The following is a 21,812-nucleotide window of genomic DNA, read 5'->3' as shown; positions in this document are numbered from 1 at the left end:
TCCAGTATGTTTGTCTGGATAGCCTCTATAATACAGGCGCCTCTGCCTGGCAGGCTGAGCAGACATTTAAGTTTAATAAGCTATGGGACTGCGTGGTCTCTCTCGGAAGGCAGGGCCTTTGGAAATCTCCTGTAATGCTTCTAACAGCCCATAAGTTACTATATTTAATATTGCCCTTGTCTTTCTCCCCTCCCTTCTCTTTCTTTTCAGAAACAGAGTTGTCAGTCACTGCTGAGTTAGTGCCTACCTCATCATGGAACATTTCAAGTGAGCTCGACAAAGGTACACAGTGGGGACATGCAGGGCGGAAGTGGAGGAGGGGAGGCGTGAAACGCCGGGTTTAATCCTGGCATGGCTGTCCTTGAAATCAACTGCTTTTTAGATCACCAGAAGGAGGCAGGGGCCAAAATAAATCCCCTGTTAACTTTGTGATCAGTTAACATTTAATTACTTGGAATTCTATTATTTCTGGGGAGGTTTTTTTTTTTTTTTTCTGCCTCTCTCTTTCCTTTCCCTTCTTTTTCTAAAGAGTTCCACATGGTAAAAATGCTTCAAGATGTGAAAAAGGGTAGTTTCTGACCTTCCTGACACTGCATCTAGTGGATCTTATTTAGAGGATTTGATTCTGCCTGAGCCAGGATTGATCAGAGATGTTTGTTGGGTGACCTTTTACGGTGAGTATTTGATGTGCTTGCAGGGTTCAGGGCAGAGTATCTGGAAGGTTTGTAATTGCCTGCATGTACAGATGGCCACTTCCTGTGTGCAGCTGGAGAACAGGCTCCTGCTATGCGGCTGTTGTAGCATTAATTAAGCCCTACCATATGCTAAGCACTGGCTACTCTATAGAGATCCTATATCCTGGAAGATAAATCAGGCCGTGTTCAAACCCCCTGCAATTGGCTCATCCTACCTTTCCAGCTTATTTCGCTTTAGGCTGCTCTTTTATACGTCTCCAGCCAACTTTCTGTTTCATTGTCTATATCCTGTGCTTTTCTGCTTCTGCCTTTTGTCTAAGCTGTTCTTTCCATCTGAGTTGCCGTTCCTTCCTTGCTAGTCCCCACTTTCTCCCTCTACTGGGCTTAGTTGCTCAGTCATGTCCAATTCTTTGTGATCCCATAGACTGTAGCCCACCAGGCTCCTCTGTCCCTAGGGATTCTCTGGGCAAGAATACTGGATAGGGTCACCATGCCCTCCTCCAGGGATCTTCCCAACCAAGGGATCGAACCCAGGTCTCCCACACTGTAGACTGATTCTTTACCATCTGAGCTACCAGGTAACACATTACTTAAGTTTGAGCATATAGTCTATATTAGCCACAGTCTTATCTAATCCCTCAGCAGGAAGAAGCCTTTCTGTATTTGGAACCCCATAGTCTTTTCACTCTCATGCATTGGAGAAGGAAATGGCAACCCACTCCAGTGTTCTTGCATTGAGAATCCCAGGGACAGGGGAGCCTGGTGGGCTGCTGTCTATGGGGTCACACAGAGTCGGACATGACTGAAGCAACTTAGCAGCAGCAGCAGCAGCAGTAGTAGTCTTTTCTTATGTTCATCTCTTAGCATTTTCTTTGTTATATCATGGTGATTTATATAACTATCTTGCCCTTACACCTGGAAATTCCTTGTAGGTAGGATATCTATTTTGTTCTTTTTTTTCTTTCTCCTGTCTCTATCAAAAAATCTAGTACGTACTCTCATTCATAAGAAATTCTCAATAAATATGCGTGGAATGATGAGTGAGTCTTACTGTATCTAGAGTCATATATATGGATGGGCTATATCCATATATATGTGCAAGAATACTCAGATTCAACAGTCTTATCAAGTTTCTAATTTAATTCAGGCGTGATTCTAGGTTCTGGAATTATAGTGATGAAAGGAGCTCAAAAGTCACTGTCAAAAATTGCCTTTTATGATCAGTTCTCCTTCGTCTACTCGTGTATTCAATGGGAGTTGGATTCCTCCCTAAGGCAGGAGACTGTTACTTTATAAAACAATAATAGGCAAATTTAGTTTGCTGGTTATACTTTTTAGGCATTTTAGAGTAGCAGGATGAGGTGAGATGTCTTTTCACCTTAGATAAGAGAACATTTGGGATAATTTTTATTGTCAGATTTGATGTGGACATTCTTTTTCTTTTAAAAATATATTTATTTATTTGGCTGTGTCAGGTCTTAGTTATGACACACTGGCTCCTTAGTTGTGATGAACAGGCTTAGTTGCTTCATGGCATGTGGGATTTTAGTTCCCTGACCAGGAATCAAACCCACATCCCCTGCATTGCAAGGCAGATTCTTAACCATAGATCACCAAGGAAGTCCCTGGACATTCTTTTTCTAAGTAAGAATTAAAACAGAGGCGTAACATATGTTACACTTCTCCATCTTCAGCACCAAGCACAGTGCTTAGGAGGCAATAGACTTTTAACAAATATTTGTGGATCTTTTTAATGGAACAGAAGAAATAAGTGCACTAAATGTGCCTACTCTGTGCCAAGCACTGTGCCAGGGGCTTTCGAGTCTGTGAATTTACTTGGCAAACTCTTTATGGAACCAACAGAAAAGAGTATATATCTTTGCACATTACATGTCGCTGATCAAGTTCCAGTTATGGCTCTAGGATGTAATGTGTGTGTGCTCAGTCATGTCTGACTCTTTGCAACCCCATGGACTGTAGCCTGCCAGGCTCCTTGTCCATGAAAATTTCCAGGCAAGAATATTGGAGTGGGTTTCCATTTCCTGCTCCAGAGGCTCTTCCTGACCCAGGAATCAAACCCACATCTCTTGCATCTTCTGCATTGGTAGGTGGATTCTTTACCACTGAGCCACCTGGGAAGCCCCAGAAGGACATCAGTATGTGCTAAAAAGGCAACAAAGCTACCAGTAAGAACCTAGCCTGCCAGACTATGAATTTCTAGCGAACTAGCACTATAATTCGGAGAAGGCAATGGCACCCCACTCCAGTACTCTTGCCTGGAAAATCCCATGGATGGAGGAGCCTGGTTGGCTGCAGTCCATGAGGTTGGTAAGAGTCGGATACGACTGAGCGACTTCACTTTCACTTTTCACTTTCATTCTTTGGAGAAGGAAATGGCAACCCTCTCTAGTGTTCTTGCCTGGAGAATCCCAGGGATGGGCGAGCCTGGTGGGCTACCATCTATGGGGTTGCACAGAGTTGGACATGACTGAAGCGATGCAGCAGCAGCAGCAGCAGCAGCACTATAATTATCAGCTGTTGCCCTTCAAGAAAGAAGTACTATCAAGAGTAGAGAACCTACTGGTCAAAGGGTGAAACTAAGGCGGTGGCTGAACTCCTTTGATTGGTTAGCATGGCCTCCCAGAGAGCATGGATGACTTTCCAGGGATTCTTGATGTCTTCTTTCTCTAGAAGATATTTAGTATATGATCTCTATTTCCCATTGAGAGTGTAAATGAAAGATAATTGATTTGTTTGTTCATTGAATGATGAAATCTTTATTGCTTCCTACTCTGATCTGGGCATAGTCTGAAGAATCAGGATCAAAAGATGAATCAGACCAAGGTTTCTGTCCTTCATGAACTCAGAGCTGAGAGAGAAAGACTAGTATCTAAAGGCATAATAAAATCTTTCTAGTCAGATAGAGTTGTCAAGGGACATTCCTTCCAATCACAGAGAGATGTTAGTGTAAATATACAAGGGGGAAAAAATCCATCACCAGGCTGGTGTGCAGAAAGGAGAAATCCCCAGGTGCCTGAAATGAAGAGCAAGCAGTGATCAGTGGGAAGGAATGAAACAAAAGATCCTGTGAAAACATGGGAAATATGTATGATTCTTAGGGGGCTGGAGTTTCAGAATCCTATGGGGATGAGAGCTGAGGCAATAGGAAAGAAACTCCTTACCAAGGCTGTCAATGAAGAATGAAGGGCCTTAGGAATGAATGAAATAAGGGAATTTCTGCCAAAGATTGAGTAGGGAAGTCTATCAACTGTGCTGGCCCGCTGGGATCACCCTCAAAAAAATTAAAACCCCAGCCTATGCTCTACATGGGTATGGAGTTGGGGTACTTCTCTTATAGTACACAAGCCACAAACCAAGAAGATAATGTAAAAACTGTGTCTGGAATTGATTAAACTATGAGATCCTGAGAGGGGCAGCCTAAAGCCAAGTCATAAAAATGTCTCAACATTTTTATGTTGCATGGGTTTCCCACAAAAAACAAAATTTAAAAACTCAAAACCACAAAACAACAAAACTCCTGATGTTAAGTGTACTTTTAAATATTTTAGTGTGTAGAAGAGAGGGGGAAAAGCCACCATTAGTGAGAGTCAGACAAAAGACATGGAGAAGTTCCTATCTTAGAAACTACAGGCAATAGATCAGTTTGAGAGAGTAAGTATGTTTAACATGTTTTCTGGTAAAAGAGGAAATAGAAACCATAGGGCAAATACAGGATAAGATGATGGAAAAGTAGACGTTTTACATGAACTAAATAGAAATTCTGTAATTTAAAAATATAGTTATAGAAATTAAAAATTCATCAAATGGGTTAACAGTGGATGTACTCAGCTGTAGAGAGAAATGATGAACTGAAAGATAAATTCAAGATAATATGGTAGTTCAGAGATTAGAGCATCACCTTAACCATTCCCTCACCCGCTTTTCCCCACAGTGCTTAGACAGACACTAAGACAACATTCCGGCTTTGGTGGACTTTGCCTTCTAGAGGGAGAAATAGACAATTATGTGTCCTTTCATTGACCTCATTGACCATGCTGTCAACAATACCTCAAAACATTTAATGTGGGGGTGCCATATCGCCCCATATCTGTTTTGCTGCAAGTCCTTACCAGGCTGTATTGACATCATCAATTCCGTGCCCATCTCTTTTAAAGTCAGGGCTCTCTTATCCTTTGGCAGCTCTTATTGCCCAACACAGTGCCTGGTGTGTAGTGGAAAACATGTGTTAAATTGTATGGGTTCCAACACCATCTGTGCCAATTTATAGTTATTATGTGTGAATTCCTACTAGGGGTGGGGCGCTTGCCAAGCATGTGAAGGCATCATTTGAATTCACAGCATCCTGTGCAGTAGAACAGACAGGCATCTGAGGCTCAAGGGGGTTAAAGAACTTGGCTGAAGGGCAAAGCTGATGAGTGGTAGTGCCAAGATTCCCACCAAGGCCTCGAGGCCAAGTCCAGGGAGCCATGCCCAACATGGCAGCTGATTACGCCGTCTCCCTCGCATTCATATCCCCTCCTCCAGTGGGACAATTGCCCTTACATGGAGAAGAAGTAAAGTAAAAGTCTAGTCACTTGGTATTCTTTAATGCCTTTCTGTTCATCGACCTGCTGTATTCCACTTGTAATCTCAGACTGGCTTCTCAGCTCTGTTTCACCCATCAGTCCCACTCTGGTTCCCCAGCTTCACGCTGATCCTGGTTTTCTGTTAAATGAGTCCAGTCAGTGGCATTAAACAGTTACCTGTTTATCCTTTCCAACAGGAAATGAAATTTAAAAGAGACAAGGCCACCCGGGAAGAGCCGTTGAAAGCTACTATTGATGGGGCACAGGGGTAATTTCTGAAACAAATGCTTCAGAACCAAGTGCCTCCTAAAATAAATCGATCTACAGGGGCCTAACCTCAGCTTCCCCATGGGGGTTTTGGGGTGGGGCGTGAGGAGGGCCTCTTCCCCCCTCTTCCACTTTCAGTCACATGAGGTCTCAGAGGTTCTCTATAGAAAGCCAAATGTTTCTTTTGGAGAAAGCACTGGAAATTGCACCCGTAGGTAGCAGAAAGGGAGGGAGCCTCAGCTTAAAAAAAAAAAACAAAAAAAAAAAAAACTGAGGCCTGATTCCAACTGCCAATAGTTCTCTGTGCTGACAGACTAGATTTGGGGGTATTTTGTCCTGCTTTGCTTTTTTAAGAGCCAGCTTTCTCTACCAGCTCGGAGCTTTACACATGGCAGGGAGGCAGACAGCAAGGTTCTTATGAGCATGAACTCTGGAGTTACTATGACTCTGAGCTTCCTTTTGCTCACCTGTGCAGCAGAGGCCTTGGTCTCTATCAGCTGAGATGGTTTTCCTGGCCAACTAACGCATCTGTGGGTCACTCTTGGGTTGTGCCCTAGGATACCTGCTTGCGTGGTTGCAGTAGACGGATACATGCGGGCCTCAGCCCCTTAGCTCACTGTCAAGGGCTGTGGCCTTGACTCAGGGAGTGGTTGCTTCCTCTTGTCCCCCCTCTCTGTTACTAGATTTGTCCTTGGTACATAAAGAGTCTATTTAAATGACATTGGAGCTTGGTTCACAGCTAGACCTCATGGGGCAATTGAGTCCTTTCTTTGTCTTCTAATTATGTGTTTCTGGAGCAGGGGCAGTGGGTGAAGGGGCCAGAGATGGAAGAACTGGATCAGGAAACTTGGTACTTGGCAGGCTAAAGTATAATCCTCCTAGGACTAGTAGCTTGTCAAAGGAATTTCTGGGGATATCCATGTGGTATTCTAAACCACCCAAGTTCAACAGGCTTTAACCTTATGCATTGTCTTCTAAATATTGATAGCACTTTTTCCTTTGAAAGACTGATATCATCCTGCCACTGCAAAAGCACTTGGAGGCTATATAACCCTTATAGAAAATGGGAGAAGTAGTATCACTCCAAAGGGTTACTAGAGTCTAAAGTCCCACCCAGGTGGCTCAAATGGTAAAGAATCTGCTTGCAATGCAGGAGACCGGGGTTCAATCCCTGGAAAAGGGAATGGCTACCCACTCCAGGATTCTTGCCTGGAGAATCCCATGGACAGGGGAGCCTGGCAGGCTACAGTCCATGCGATCACAAAGAGTTGGACACGCCTGAGCAGCTAAGCATGCACACACACACACAGTCCCACCACAGTCTCTAGAGCAAATAGCTACTCACTGCAGGTAACGCTATTGCCCCCACCCCTTCTTATTCCCAAGGGGAGGGTAGTCTGATCCATTGAATGAGCACTTGACAAAAAACTTAGAATCTACTCACAGCTCAAATCCACAACCAGTTCAGTGACTTGTCAATTAAGCTTTGGGCGTCAATGTTCTCACCTATAAAAAGAGAGTTATCAGTCCTTCTTCTATAAGGCTTCAGTGCTATAGGGTCTAGTATGATAGCCACCAGCCACCTGTAGCTGTTGAGTACTTAAAATTTGGCCAGTCCAGAATGAGATTAGTATGACTATAAAACCTAAACCAGATTTCAGTGGCTTATCTCATTGGAAAAAGACTTAAAATACCTTATTAATAACTTTTTTATTGACTATATAAATCAATCACTTAAATGGTTCTAGAAACCCAGTCATTAAAATGATCATTTCTCATATAATCAAATTTAGTGAAATACCCAGGGAAACTCAGCCTGGTGCTCTGTGATGACCTAGCAATGTGGGATAGCGGGGTGGAAGGGAGGTTCAAGAGGGAGGGGATATATGTATGCTTATGACTGATTCACATTGTTGCATGGCAGAAAACAGCACAACTTTATAAAGCAATTATTCTCCAATTAAAAATAAATTTAATGAGGTGGATGAAACTGGAGCCTATTATACAGAGTGAAGTAAGCCAGAAAGAAAAACACCAATGCAGTGTACTAACACATATATATGGAATTTAGAAAGATGATAATGATAACCCTGTATGCGAGAGAGAAAAAGAGACACAGATGTTTAGAATGGACTTTTGGACTCTGTGGGAGAGGAAGAGGGTGGGATGATTTGGGAGAATGGCACTGAAACATGTATACTATCATGTAAGAAACAAATGAAAAAAATTTTAAAAAGCAGCAGCAACTATATATATGTATATATATATAATTAAAATTAATTTCACCTGATCTTTTTTAATGTGGCTATTAAACAATTAAAAATTACACATGTCACTCGCATTATAATTCTGTTCAAAGCCGCTGCTCTAGTGAGCCAACAGCTAGGACCGCAGATGAATCTCCTAACCTATGTTTTCTCCTTGCAGCATGAGGAGATGTTCTTATATCTATGCAAGATTTAATGTTCTAGGAATTGGTTTTTATTTTTTATTTTTTTTTAATTTATTTATTTTTAATTTTTACTTTACAATTCTGTATTGGTTTTGGCATAGATTGACATGAATCCACCACAGGTGTACATGCGTTCCCAAACGTGAACCCCCCTCCCACCCCCCTCCCCACAACATCTCTCTGGGTCATCCCCGCGCGTCAGCCCCAAGCGTGTCATATCCTGCATCAGACATAGACTGGCATTTCGATTCTTACATGTTATTATACATGTTTCAATGCCATTCTCCCAAATCATCACACCCTCTCCCTCTCCCTCTGAGTCCAAAAGTCCGCTATACACATCTGTGTCTCTTTTGCTGTCCTGCATACAGGGTCATCATTGCCATCTTCCTAAATTCCATATATATGTGTTAGTATACTGTATTGGTGTTTTTCTTTCTGGCTCACTTCACTCTGTATAATCGGCTCCAGTTTCATCCATCTCATCAGAACTGATTCAAATGTATTCTTTTTAATGGCTGAGTAATACTCCATTGTGTATATGTACCACAGCTTTCTTATCCATTCATCTACTGATGGACATCTAGGTTGTTTCCATGTCCTGGCTATTATAAATAGTGCTGCGATGAACATTGGGGTGCATGTGTTTCTTTCAATTCTGGTTTCCTCTGTGTGTATGCCCAACAGTGGGATTGCTGGGTCATAAGGCATTTCTATTTGCAATTTTTTAAGGAATCTCCACACTGTTCTCCATAGTGGCTGTACTAGTTTGCACTCCCACCAACAGTGTAGGAGGGTTCCCTTCTCTCCACACCCTCTCCAGCATTTATTGCTTGCAGATTTTTGGATCGCAGACATTCTGACTGGTGTGAAGTGGTACCTCATTGTGATTTTGATTTGCATTTCTCTTATAATGAGTGATGTTGAGCATCTTTTCATGTGTTTGTTAGCCATCCGTATGTCTTCTTTGGAGAAATGTCTATTTAGTTCTTTGGCCCATTTTTTGATTGGGTCGTTTATTTTTCTGGAATTGAGCTGCAGGAGTTGCTTGTATATTTTTGAGATTAGTTGTTTGTCAGTTGCTTCATTTGCTATTATTTTCTCCCATTCGGAAGGCTGTCTTTTCACTTTGCTTATGTTTTCCTTTGTTGTGCAGAAGCTTTTAATTTTAATTAGATCCCATTTGTTTATTTTTGCTTTTATTTCCAGAATTCTGGGAGGTGGATCATAGAGGATCCTGCTGTGGTTTATGTCGGAGAGTGTTTTGCCTATGTTCTCCTCTAAGAGTTTTATAGTTTCTGGTCTTACATTTAGATCTTTAATCCATTTTGAGTTTATCTTTGTGTGCGGTGTTAGAAAGTGATCTAGCTTCATTCTTTTACAAGTGGTTGACCAGTTTTCCCAGCACCACTTGTTAAAGAGATTGTCTTTACTCCATTGTATATTCTTGCCTCCTTTGTCAAAGATAAGGTGTCCATATGTATGTGGATTTATCTCTGGGCTTTCTATTTTGTTCCATTGATCTATATGTCTGTCTTTGTGCCAATACCATACTGTCTTGATGACTGTGGCTTTGTAGTAGAGCCTGAAGTCAGGCAAATTGATTCCTCCAGTTCCATCCTTCTTTCTCAAGATTGCTTTGGCTATTCGTGGTTTTTTGTATTTCCATACAAATCTTGAAATTATTTGTTCTAGTTCTGTGAAAAATATTGCCGGTATCTTGATAGGGATTGCATTGAATTTGTAAATTGCTTTGGGTAATATACTCATTTTCACTATATTGATTCTTCCAATCCATGAGCATGGTATATTTCTCCATCTATTAGTGTCCTCTTTGATTTCTTTCATCAGTGTTTTAAAGTTTTCTGTATATAGGTCTTTAGTTTCTTTAGGTAGATATATTCCTAAGTATTTTATTCTTTTTGTTGCAATGGTGAATGGAATTGTTTCCTTAATTTCTTCTTCTACTTTCTCATTATTAGTGTATACGAATGCAAGGGATTTCTGTGTGTTGATTTTATATCCTGCAACTTTACTATATTCATTAATTAGCTCTAGTAATTTTCTGGTAGAGTCTTTAGTGTTTTCTATGTAGAGGATCATGTCATCTGCAAACAGTGAGAGTTTTACTTCTTCTTTTCCAATTTGGATTCCTTTTATTTCTTTTTCTGCTCTGATTGCTGTGGCTAAAACTTCCAGAACTATGTTGAATAGTAGTGGTGAAAGTGGGCACCCTTGTCTTGTTCCTGACTTAAGGGGAAATGCTTTCAATTTTTCACCATTGAGGATAATGTTTGCTGTGGGTTTGTCATATATAGCTTTTATTATATTGAGGTATGTTCCTTCTATTAGGAATTGGTTTTTATTAAAAGGCATTTTTTGAAAACTGATTTTGTGTGTGTGTGTGTGTGCGCGCGGTTCAGTTGCTTCAGTCATGTTTGACTCCTTGCGACCCCATGGACTGTAGCCTGCCAGGCTCCTCTGTCCATGGAATTCTCCAAGAATACTGGAATGGGTTGCCATTTCCTCTTCCAGGGGATCTTCCAGACCTAGGTATTGAACCTGTGTCTCCTACATCTCCTGTTTGGCAGACGTGTTCTTTACCATTAGTGCCATCTGGGAAGCCCCAATTTTGTGTATGTATAATGCTTAAAAATATGTCAAATACTTTATGTGTAATGGATAAGCATTATTGATTATAATCTGATCATTAATGCTCAAAGAAAGGCTATATTTCAAATAATCTCCCTCCTGTGGAGAAAAACTTTGTAGAAGTCCAAAGTGTAATGGTTACATGAAGGATAGCAATGGGACCCCAGAACAAGTGAGGAAACCCCAGCTCAGGCAGATGTTGGGTATATTCAAGCAGGGCTCTGATGGTCCAGCATTGCCTCTGACTCTCAGACTTCACTCTGCACTGTTCTGTCTTGCTGTCTCTGCTCCACTGGCTTCCTTTAGTTTCCTCTAACAAACAAAGTGCTTCTCTCACCAATGGCACTGTCCAGAATCCCCTTTCTCTTGCTTTCTCCCTCCTTTGTGTCTTGACCTAATTGTTATCTCCTCAGATAAACTTTCCCTGGTCATCCATAGTTTCCTTTTGCTTTATAATGATTTTAAAAAGTAGGGGAAAATCTGGTCTAGGTTTGGAAGCAGTGAGACAAATACCTTCTTGATAAGGAAGCAAGGGAGCTTCTTGCTAACTCTGCTGCATCTGCTTTACCCCTCACTGACTCAATACAAGCTTTCAGTCCCTTTGCCTGGAACCCAGCATGGAAGCATGTGACATGGAAATCATTTCCTCTTCAACCAATCTCCTCTCTCCAGGACTCTTGTTAATCCTCTTTACTTGACAAGTCCTTTCACTTTAGGGAAGGGAACCTCCAAGATGAGAACTGTGGGATTTTGTCATAAAATAGAACAGAAAGGACCCTTTATGGATAATCTTGATCCTTCAACGCCTGCTCCGAGGAGAGAAGTTGGCCATTGGACAACAGCCCTGGGGCAGAAGGAGTCAGCCTCCCATCCAGTACTCTGTCCAGTCCGTCACTCCAGCTCTAGTACCAGCTCTCAGCACCACTCCCTTCCATCAGCCTTCTCTCCCTTCCCCGGTGTGCTCCTGTCAGTGGGACTTTCAGCTGAGAGGCCTGGGGCCCTCGGGTGTTCTGCAAATGGCCAGCATGGCTGTGTGAGGGGCACAGAGCTCCCCCTTCCCAGCAACTACAGCCCAGTTGAGACAGAGCGGCAATCGAACCAGCCTGGAGATGTTTATGCTCCTGTGCTTACCATTTAAAACCAGGATAGAGAGTAATCTACCTCCTATCATGGGTCTCAGATTCCTTACTCCCTTGGTACTATTTTCAGTGTGTACGTGCGTGTGTGCTCTGTCATTTCAGTCATGTCCGACTCTTTGTGACCCTATGGACTGCAGCCCATGAGGCTCCTCTGTCTATGGGATTCTCCAGGCAAGAATACTGCAGTGGTTGCCATGCCCTCCTCCAGGAGATCTTCCCAACCCAGGGGTTGAACCTGCATCTCTTATATCTCCTGCATTGGCAGGTGGGTTCTTTACCACTAGTGCCACCTGGGAAGCCCATTCCTCGCAAAGACAAATCACAGTCTTGCACTGATAAATAATCAGGATGCAGCAGAGAGAACATGTCTTGATACTCCCAGGCAAGCTTTGTCTTTGTCTGATGTCTTCGATGATTGGATTTAAACCTGCCTACTTTGAGACCTTCCTGAGCACCCACTTCAGAAATGGCTTTGGAATTTGGCCTCAAGCTGCTTCCAGAAACTTGTGGACTAGAGTCCTACTCACAGGGATTATAGGAGGCCTTTGTAGTCCTGGGCCTACAGGACTGGTCAACCTTTGTTTGAGGACTCGAAAGGACATTTGGACTTAGAGGCCTCTTGCTTGACAAGGGAGGGAGAAGAGACTCTACAAAGTGCCATGAGGCTCCTGCCCCAGCATCCGTCGCTCCACCCCCTCCACTCCTTGCTGTGTTCTGGAACCAGTCACTCATGGTTCCCCATCCTATTTCAAGCCACTGTGAAAACTCTGCTATTCGCTATGGTAAGAGTACCCTCCCACCTATTTGCCACCCTTAAATACCCTGTACAGATTCATCACTTGGAATAAATCTTTCCTGACCCCATCTTCCCCCACAGAAAATCACGTCTTACTCTGTGGGGGAAGTGGTCGTGCCCCACTGCACTGCTGGGAAATGCTGATTCCACGTATATATTTTCATTTTCATTTTCCTTCCTCTCTCATGCAAGGGATATGCATTAAGCATCTTTTTCATGTCAAAGAGAGCCCTCATGGCCCAGCCATTCTAGTAGGAGGGTCAGTCAGGAAGGGCACTATGGAAAGTGCTTTCAGAGCCACAAGAGTAGCTTGCCAGGCTGTGAACCCCTTGACATCAGAAGTTAAGTGTTATTTCTGCATCCCTGTAGCTCTAACTCTAGTCAGTTCAGTTCAGGCGCTCAGTCATGTCCAACTCTTTGTGACCCCATGGACTGCAGCACACCAGTCTTCCCTGTTCATCACCAACTCCTGGAGCTTGCTGAAACTCATGTCCATCGAATTGGTACAGATGTTTGAATAGATAAATAAATGAGTGGTGAAAATCAGAACATCAGAATTGAAAGGAACTTTAGAGTCATTGTCCTCTAACACTGCTAGTCTCAGAATCACTTGGAGAGACCCAGGCTCACTGAAGCAGACAAGACCCTAAGCCTCTAGAGTTAAATCAGCTTCCCAGGTAATTCCGAGTCTCATCAAAGTTTGAGGTCCACTGATAGAGCTGTAGGTCTTAACCCCCGCTGTGATTGGGATGATTTAAAAAGTTGTTAATACCTAGGTCAGGGCTTCCATGGTGGCTTAGATGGTAAAGAATCCACCTGTAATGCAGGAGACCCATGTTTGATTCCTGGGTCAGGAAAGTCTCCTAGAGAGGGAATGGCTACCCATCCTAGTATCCTTGTCTGGAGAATTCCATGAACAGAGGAGCCTGGTGGGCTACAGACCATGGGGTCTCAAAGACTGAGTGACTAACATTTAATGCCTAGGTCTGTTCCCCACCCCTATTCTCATTTCACTCTTCTCATACACAGTCTGATTTGAGGGGTTTAAAAGCTCTCTGGGTGATTCTAATGTGTAGCAAAGCTGGAGAACCACTGGTATAGAGTTCTAGGCTAACCTACAGATCTTACCATAGTGTTCTAACAAGTGATTTAGTCAGGTACAGATGCTTGGAACTTTCTCCATTTCTGTCCTTAATTTTCTGAGGTAATACAGAGAAGCATTGGGCTTGGAGTGAGAAGTCCTTGGTTTATATTTGAGCTCTGTGGCTAACTCAATTTCTTGAAAATTGTGCTTTAATTTTGAGTTGTTTTTTTTTTTTTTCCTGCGTTTTTTAATCTGTAAAATGGGAGAGAACTCCAGTCTGCCAGGTTGTCTAAAGTACAAATGTGATGACAAAGGTAAGAGGGCTGAGCTAGGTCCCAGACCTGACTATTAATAAATAAATATAGAGATAGATTGACACTGATATTGACTTAACATACTTTTGAAGATGTCTGAATGAGTTGGCATAACTCCATCACTTATTTTATGTGGCCATAGGGAATAATATTTTCCTGCCTTATAAAGTAACACCGCAGTTGCCATATACTGAGAGTTTTTTATGTACAGTAAACACATAAAGTGATTTACATGTATTATTGCATCTAATCCTCATGATAATTCTAAGAGATACTATGTCCATTTTATGGATAAACAAACTGAGCCATAGACAAATGTAATTCACTGAATAGTGCCTCCCCCCCAAAATATATATCCATGTCCTAATCCCTGGATCCTATTAAATTTTTATTATTTATAATAAGATCTTGGTGATGTAATTAAATTAAGAAAAGGACCTTAAGAGAAGATCGTCCTGCATGTCGAGATGGGCCCTAACTGTCTACAGGTGTCCTTATATGAGATAGTGGCAGAGGGAGATTTCCTACAGACCCACAGGGGAGGCTGCAGAGATTTGAGTGATGGAGCCACAGCCCAGCAATGCCCCAGAAAATGAAAAGAGCCAAGGAATGAATATGGTCCCCAGAGGGAGCAGGGTTCTGCCTGATTTTGGACTTGCAGCCTCCAGAATTGTGACAGAATAAATTTCTGCTGTTTTAAGCCACCAAGTTTGTAGTAATTTGTTACAGCAAAATCAGGAAACTAATAAAAGCAATTTCAACAATTTGCCCAATATCGTAAGCTGTGAAACTAGAATTCAAACCCATGTCCTTACCTCAATATAGTCTAATGCCTCCAAACTGATTTGAAATTTGTACTAGAATGTGTTCGATTCATTTGCTCGACAAATGTGTATTGCATGCCTACCATGGACAAGGCCTTTTCTAGGGTCTGAAGATGCAATAATGAGCAAAACAGAAATGGTCTTGCCTTCAGAAACTCTAAAGAATCCGCCTGCAATGCAGGAGACATGGTTCGATCCCTGGGTCGGGAAGATCCCCTGGAGAAGGAAACGGCAACCCACTCCAGCATTCTTGCCTGGAGAATTCCATGATCAGAGGAGCCTGGCGAGCTACAGTCCATGGGGTTGCAAAGAGTTGGACAGGACTGAGGGACTAAGCACACATACACTCTAAATTCAAGAGACATTTTCACTATTAATTTACACATGTGCTATATTAAAAATAATTTCATTGAACCCATGATAGATGATTTAAAGGAGAACTATGAAAGCACAGTTGTATAAAAACAGACTGTAACCCTGGGACAAAGGGTTTTCACATCCTCCTTGGCTAGGCCCAGCTAATAGCCACCCGAGGTCAGGGTTGCTCTGCAGCTTTTCTGGTCTGTTTCCTGGGAGGTAACACGTCTACAACTTCATTTTAGTCCTCCTGCACTTCAGGAGAAGCCAGTCCAGATACAAGGCAGGTCTCTTGCTTGGAATAAGGCACACAATAGAAGGAAGGCAGTAAGGCCTTCATCAGGCAGTGAGCTCTGCAACCCATTACAGACATCATTCTGAGGCAGTGGAGTGTGGGGAACTGCTTTTAGACAAGGTTGGAAATTTTTGCATTCCTGTGCCAGGCAAGATTTCCTGTAGGGCCCTGAGATGCTCACTAATCATCTCTTTAGTTCCAAGTGATATTACTTCAGGGCAGTTCCTGTCAAGGCCCCATGCTTTAATATCTCTTTGCTTGGGTTTATTCCATCAAATGCTTCATTTGCTTTGAAAAAATGCCCCAAGCCTCAGCTGACCCAGCAGCTTAGGAAGTTCAACTCACTGCGTGCCTCAGAGGGCTCCTAGCTCTGACCCTGATTGCTGCAACTAAGACTAACATTTTCTGACCATTTTCTGCAAATGATTTCATTTTGGGGGCCCTACATCAACCCTGATCCACTCCAGGCTTTGCAGTACAGTTGTGTAGAATACCAGTTGATTTGCAAGAATTCTGTATCCATGGCCTTTACTTATCCTCTGAAATCAGAAAGCTGTGTTCTCCTGGAGATCCTTTCCAGGTCTCTCATTTCAGTCCTTTCCCCCAACTCTTATATTCACTTATTCATTCAACAGGTTTTGATAGAGTGCTAACTGTGTGCCAGGCATTGTAGTAAAACAGAGTGGTGAAAACACAAAATTTCTCTTGTGAGCTTCACTTCCTGGTGGTATTAGCAAATTCCTGTGTGGAACGTTCTATTCCAGCTAATCCTTCTTGAATTCCCTCTCTACCCCAGGCACTGTATTAGACATTTTACTCACAATACATTCCCATTTAATGTGCCATCAAAACCCCGCGAGGTAGGTAGTATTATGTCCATTTTTCTAGGCAAGAAAGTAAGCTTAGAGAGATAGAGTGACTCAGCTCATAAATGGCAGAGCCAAGAGTCAAATCCAGATTTTTCTGACCTCAAAGTCCATATGCTTCATGACTACCTAGTTCTAAAGTAATAATCCATGATTATTGGAAGGTAAAAAGAATGGTATTATCAGCTTACGAAAATCCTTTCTGGAAGAGGGTATTCTTAATTACCCTTAGGTGATTTTTCTAGTATGTGTTTTTCCTCTAATTTCCACATTTTCTTCAATAAATATCCTGTACTCTTGTAGTCAGATAAAATCTAAGTAGAATACATAAGAAAATAAAAAAAACAAGTACTCAAATACATGGACTTGCATGTTCATATTAACACTATTAATGATAACCAGAAGATAGAAACAGTCCAGATGTCCATTCAGTTCAGTTCAGTCACTCAGTTGATGTCCATTAGTGGATGACTACGCTGGCAAGTTGTGGTATGCACACAACAGAATATTATTTAGCCATGAAAATGCGTGGAATATTGATACAGGTTCAGAATGGATGGACCTCAAAAATGTTACACTAAGTGAAAGAAGTCAGATGCAAAAAGTTCCATGTTCCATTCATGTAAAAAAAAAATCCAGAATACTTCAATACCTAGAGATTGAAAATGAATAGGTTGTTTGCCGGGGGCTGGGATGAGGGAGAATAAGAACTGCTTAACAAGTCTGGGGTTTCTATTTTGGAAGTAGATAGAAGTGGTGGTAGTGTAACATTGCAAATATACTAAATGACACTGAATTTTGTAATTTACTTTAAAATGGTTCCTTTCACATTATTTGAATTTTGCCTAAATAAAAATAAGAAAATTCAAAATAAGCAAAAGAGACATTGATATGCTTTTATCCTATTATTCTTTACTGCTGGTATTGTGAGGGCTATAAAAAAGAATTTGAAATCTCCATGCCAGGGCTGTTTTTATTTAGTGTTGCAGCCCCTAATCCAAGTAAGAGTCTTGGCCTGGCCACTAACTAAAGTAACTTGGGCCAGTCACTTAGCCTCTTGGAACTCTAGTGCTCTCAGCTGTCACACAGAATAATGTCCACTGACATCATTACCAGATCCTAATAAGGTAATGTTGTGCTCTGCAAACTGTAAAGTGACTTACATTAATTCCCCCAGTCTTTGTTTTTACATCAAGAACCACTAAGTAGAGACTTCCCTGGCTGTCCAGTAGTTAAGATTCCATATTTTCATTGCAGGGGGCATGGGTTCAATCCCTGGTTAGGGGATTAAGATCCCACATGCCATGTGGTGTGGCCAAAAAAAAAAAAAGAACCACTAAGTTATTAGAAATCATCTCCAACTGCTTATCAAGTATGTGTGTTAAAAGAATCATGAAAACAAAAGTAAGTGGTGAAATCTTGGTAACATGTATGTACTGAAATGTGTGTGCTAGTCACTTCAGTTACATCTGACTCTTTGTGACCCCATGGACTGTAGTGCACCAGGCTCCTCTGTCCATGGAATTTCCCAGGCAAGAATACTGGAGTGGATTTCCATCTCCTTTTCCAGGGGATCTTCCCAACCCAGGGATTGAACCTGGGTCTCCTGCATCACAGGCAGATTCTAATGCTGTTGTTGTTGACATTGTTGTTTTTTATTTGTGGGTGTTTTGTTCTTGCCTTTGTGATAAAGTCTATTCAGGTAAATACAAATGTTTGGGCTAGGGATGGGGAGAAGGTGAGGTTTAGATAACAGGATACATGCACCCCAATGTTCATTGCAACACTATTTGCAATAGCCAAGACATGAAAGCAATCTAAATGTCCATTACAGATGAATGGATAAAGATGTGGTGTGTGTGTGTGTATATATATACACACATACATATGGATGTATGTGCATATGTGTATGTATATCCAGTATATATGTGTGTGTATACATACACAGACTGTAATGTTACTCAGCTATAAAAAAGAATGAAATAATGCCATTTGTAGCAACATAGATGGACCTAGATATTATCATACTAAGTGAAGTAAGTCAAAGACAAATATCATATGATATTGCTTATATGTGGAATCTAAAAAAAAAAAGCGATGTAAATGAAATTATATACAAAATAGAAACAGACTCACGAACATTAAAAAAAAAAAAAAATTACGGTTACCAAAGAAGAAAGGGAAAGCAGATAGATAAATTAGGAATTTGGGATTAACATATGCAAACTACTATATATAAAACAACCAATGACCTACCTAATAGCTACCTAATAGCACAGGAAACTATCCTCAGTATTTTGTATGCTTCCCAGGTGGCTCAGTGGTAAAGAATCTGCTTGCCAGTGCAGGAGACACAGGAGACTCGAGTTTGATCCCTGGGTTAGGAAATTCCCCTCGAGGAGGAGATGGCAACCCGCTCCAGTATTCTTGCCCAGAAAAATCCCATGGACAGGCTATAGTCCATAGGGTTGCAAAGAGTCGGACAGGACTGAGCAACTGAGCATCACACACACATAAGGAAAAAGAATCTGAAAAAGAATTTATATATAGATGTGTGTGTGTCTGTGTGTACGTAGCTGAATCACTTTGCTATACACCTGAAACTAACACAACATTGTAAATCAACTATATTTTAATTTTTTGAAATCTATCTGCATATCTACAGTCCCTAGCAACAGTGTAGGAGAATGTACCATTCTACTTACTTTCACTTGAACTAAGTATTGTCATTTTCTTAGTCACTGTCAATTTTAAAAGCAAAAATAGAATGTCACTGTTATTTTAACTTTCATTTCTTTGATAACTAAGGTTGGATTTTTTTCTCCATTCAGTGGCATTTTTTCCTTCAATGAATATCCATTCCTTTTTCTCACTTTATTAATGTATTTATCTTTTTTACTGCTTTGAAATCTGCATCTTTAAAACTTTAAAGCTTTTAATTTTGCTATGGTATGTGTATCTTTTTCATATAGATAACTTTTAACTTTACAAAAGCAAATCTAGTGTCATGGTTAGGAAGGCCTTTCCTTCCCCAGGGTTATAGAAGGATTTATATTTTCTTGAAGATATTATAAGTAAACACTTTCTTTTCAAAATCTGGATCAAGTTGAATAATATTTCCAGCCCTAGAGAGAGCAACAGATTTATCTAGTGCCAGAGTCAACCGTATCTCCACAGCTTAGTCACACAGTATCTCCCAGATGAACTGCCCCTTAGATGCACAACAAGCTGTGGAAAATTCTTAAAAATATGGGAGTATCAGACCAGCTAACCTGTCTCCTGAGAAACCTGAATGTGGGTCAAGAAGCAACAGTTAGAACCGGACATGGAAAAACTGACTGGTTCAAAATTGGGAAAGGAGTACGTCAAGGCTGTTACCCTGCTTATTTAATTTATATGCAGAGTACAGCATGCAAAATACTGGGCTGCATGAATCACAGGCTGGAATCAAGATTGCCAGAGAAATATAAATAGCCTCAGATATGCAGATAATACCACTTTAATAGCAAAAAGCAAAGAGATACTAAAGAGCCTCTTGATGAGGGTGAAAGAGGAGAGTGAAAAAGCTGGCTTAAAACTCAACATTCAAAAAACTAAGATCATTGCATCTGATCCCATTACTTCATGGCAAATAGAAGGGGGAAAGTGGAAGAGTGACAGATTTTTATTTTCTTGAGTTCCAGAATCACTGTAGACAGTGACTACAACCATGAAATTAAAAGACGCTTGCTCCTTGAAGGAAAACTGTGACAAACCTATACAGCACATTAAAAAACAGAGACAGTACTTTGCTGAGCAAGGTCCATATAGGCAAAGCTACATAATTTTTCCAGTAGTCCTGTATGGGTGTGAGTTGAACCATAAAGAAGTCTGAGCGCCAAAGAACTGAGGCTTTGGAATTGTGCTAGAGAAGACTCTTGTGAGTCCTTTGGACTACAAGGAGATTAAAACAGTCAATCCTAAAGGAAATCAACTGTGAATAGCCACTGGAAGGACTGATGCTGAAGCTGAAGTTCTAATACTTTGGCAACCTGATGCGAAGAACTGACTCATTGGAAAAGACCCTGATGCTGGGAAAGATTGAAAGCAAAAGGAGAAGTGGGCAGCAGAAGATGAGATGGTTAGATAGGATCACCGACTCAATGGACATGAGTTTGAGCAAACTCCAGGACACAGTGGAGGACAGAGGAGCTTGGTGTTCTGCTGTTCATGGGGTTGCAAAGTGTCAGACAGGACTTAATGACTGAACAACAATATCATATAACCCAGTCTTCTAGTTGATTCCTTCTAAAAGCCTCATACATGATTCTACACTGACCTATATGAACACTTTCTGATTAGAAAGCTTTTACATGAACACTTTCTTTAGTGACATTATAGAAGCCTACTCTACTCTTCCTTTTGAGAAGTTCTAAGGTTAAGATGGTCTTTGTTATGCTGAACTAACTGGCCTTCATTTTCACACTTCCTACCATGTCTATACCTTGTCAGAAAAGTGGATGAAAGCTGCTCTTCATAGTCATATTGGCCTTATTTCCACTGTGGTGCTCAGTAGCTGTATGGTCTTCAGACAATTACTTAACCTCTTGGAGCCTAATTTTTTTATCATCTATAAAACAAGGATTCAAAAATTCCTATTAATACACATTCTAACTGTGAGCACTTAACAAGCTGAGCAGTTGTGTCTTGTCATTTATGACCTAATTATGACTCAAGATTTCTTTAGTTCTAAGCTTCTAAGATGTGTGTGTACTGTTTGAAGCAGTGTTTTATAACCTATGATTAATAAAGAAAGGCATAGTACATCTCCTGATGTTTGTAAGTACATTGAAGAGAAGCAAGGGTCAAAGTCAATGCCATTAATAATAATTTCAGTAATTTGTTATGAAACTTATTGTTACATAGATGTCTTCATTAGTTCCAGTATTGCTTTGAACTTTGGAATAAAATGACAGATAGTCTCTGGGGGTCTTTTCTGTTCTTAGGTAGAGGAGGATCATATGGACACCTAGACGTCTTGAGATAACCTTGAGGATTAGGGGAGAACACACATGACTGTTGGTAGTGCATTATCATTATCATGTTATTGCCCACAGAATCTTCTCTTTCTCAGCCTAAACAGCTACTGTTCTTTTCATTATTTTTCCTCCTAACTTGTTTCTATATCCTTCCCCCATAAGAGGTAGTTTCCTGGAGTGAGCACTCAGTATTCCCAGTAGACCTGGACCACATAAGCTGCAGCAGCACCATCTCTTCCTTTTGCATTTTTATTCTTTCAGCCAAAATTCTAAGCCTTTGGGTAGCATCATCTTATTATTGACTTTTGAAAAATTTACAGTTAGCTACACTTCCTGAGAACTTCTATTATTTTTTGCCATTTACTTGCACTTCTCCTTTCTCATACTTGTATAATGAGTATTTTACATCACAGTACTCACTGTATTCCTTTTGTATCCAATTCCATTTATTGGATCCAGTACCCAGT

General features: G+C 41.1%; 1 protein-coding gene across 1 annotated transcript in view; it reads left to right on the top strand.

Moving 5' to 3' along the window:
- The first annotated feature begins 214 nt into the window (after nucleotides 1-214).
- The window catches only part of ROR1 (receptor tyrosine kinase like orphan receptor 1), a 194,800-nt gene continuing 173,202 nt past the window's right edge, over nucleotides 215-21,812 (top strand). The window contains exon 1 of the mRNA XM_040232675.1: nucleotides 215-282. The gene's annotated coding sequence lies outside the window, so the exon portion shown is untranslated. The remainder of the gene's footprint in view (nucleotides 283-21,812) is intronic.

This window comes from Oryx dammah, unplaced genomic scaffold (genome assembly GCF_014754425.2).
Source record: "Oryx dammah isolate SB20612 unplaced genomic scaffold, SCBI_Odam_1.1 HiC_scaffold_28, whole genome shotgun sequence".
NCBI lineage: Eukaryota > Metazoa > Chordata > Mammalia > Artiodactyla > Bovidae > Oryx > Oryx dammah.
The sequence above is the reverse complement of the archived record's forward strand: the minus strand, read 5'-3'. Positions and strand labels throughout refer to the sequence as shown.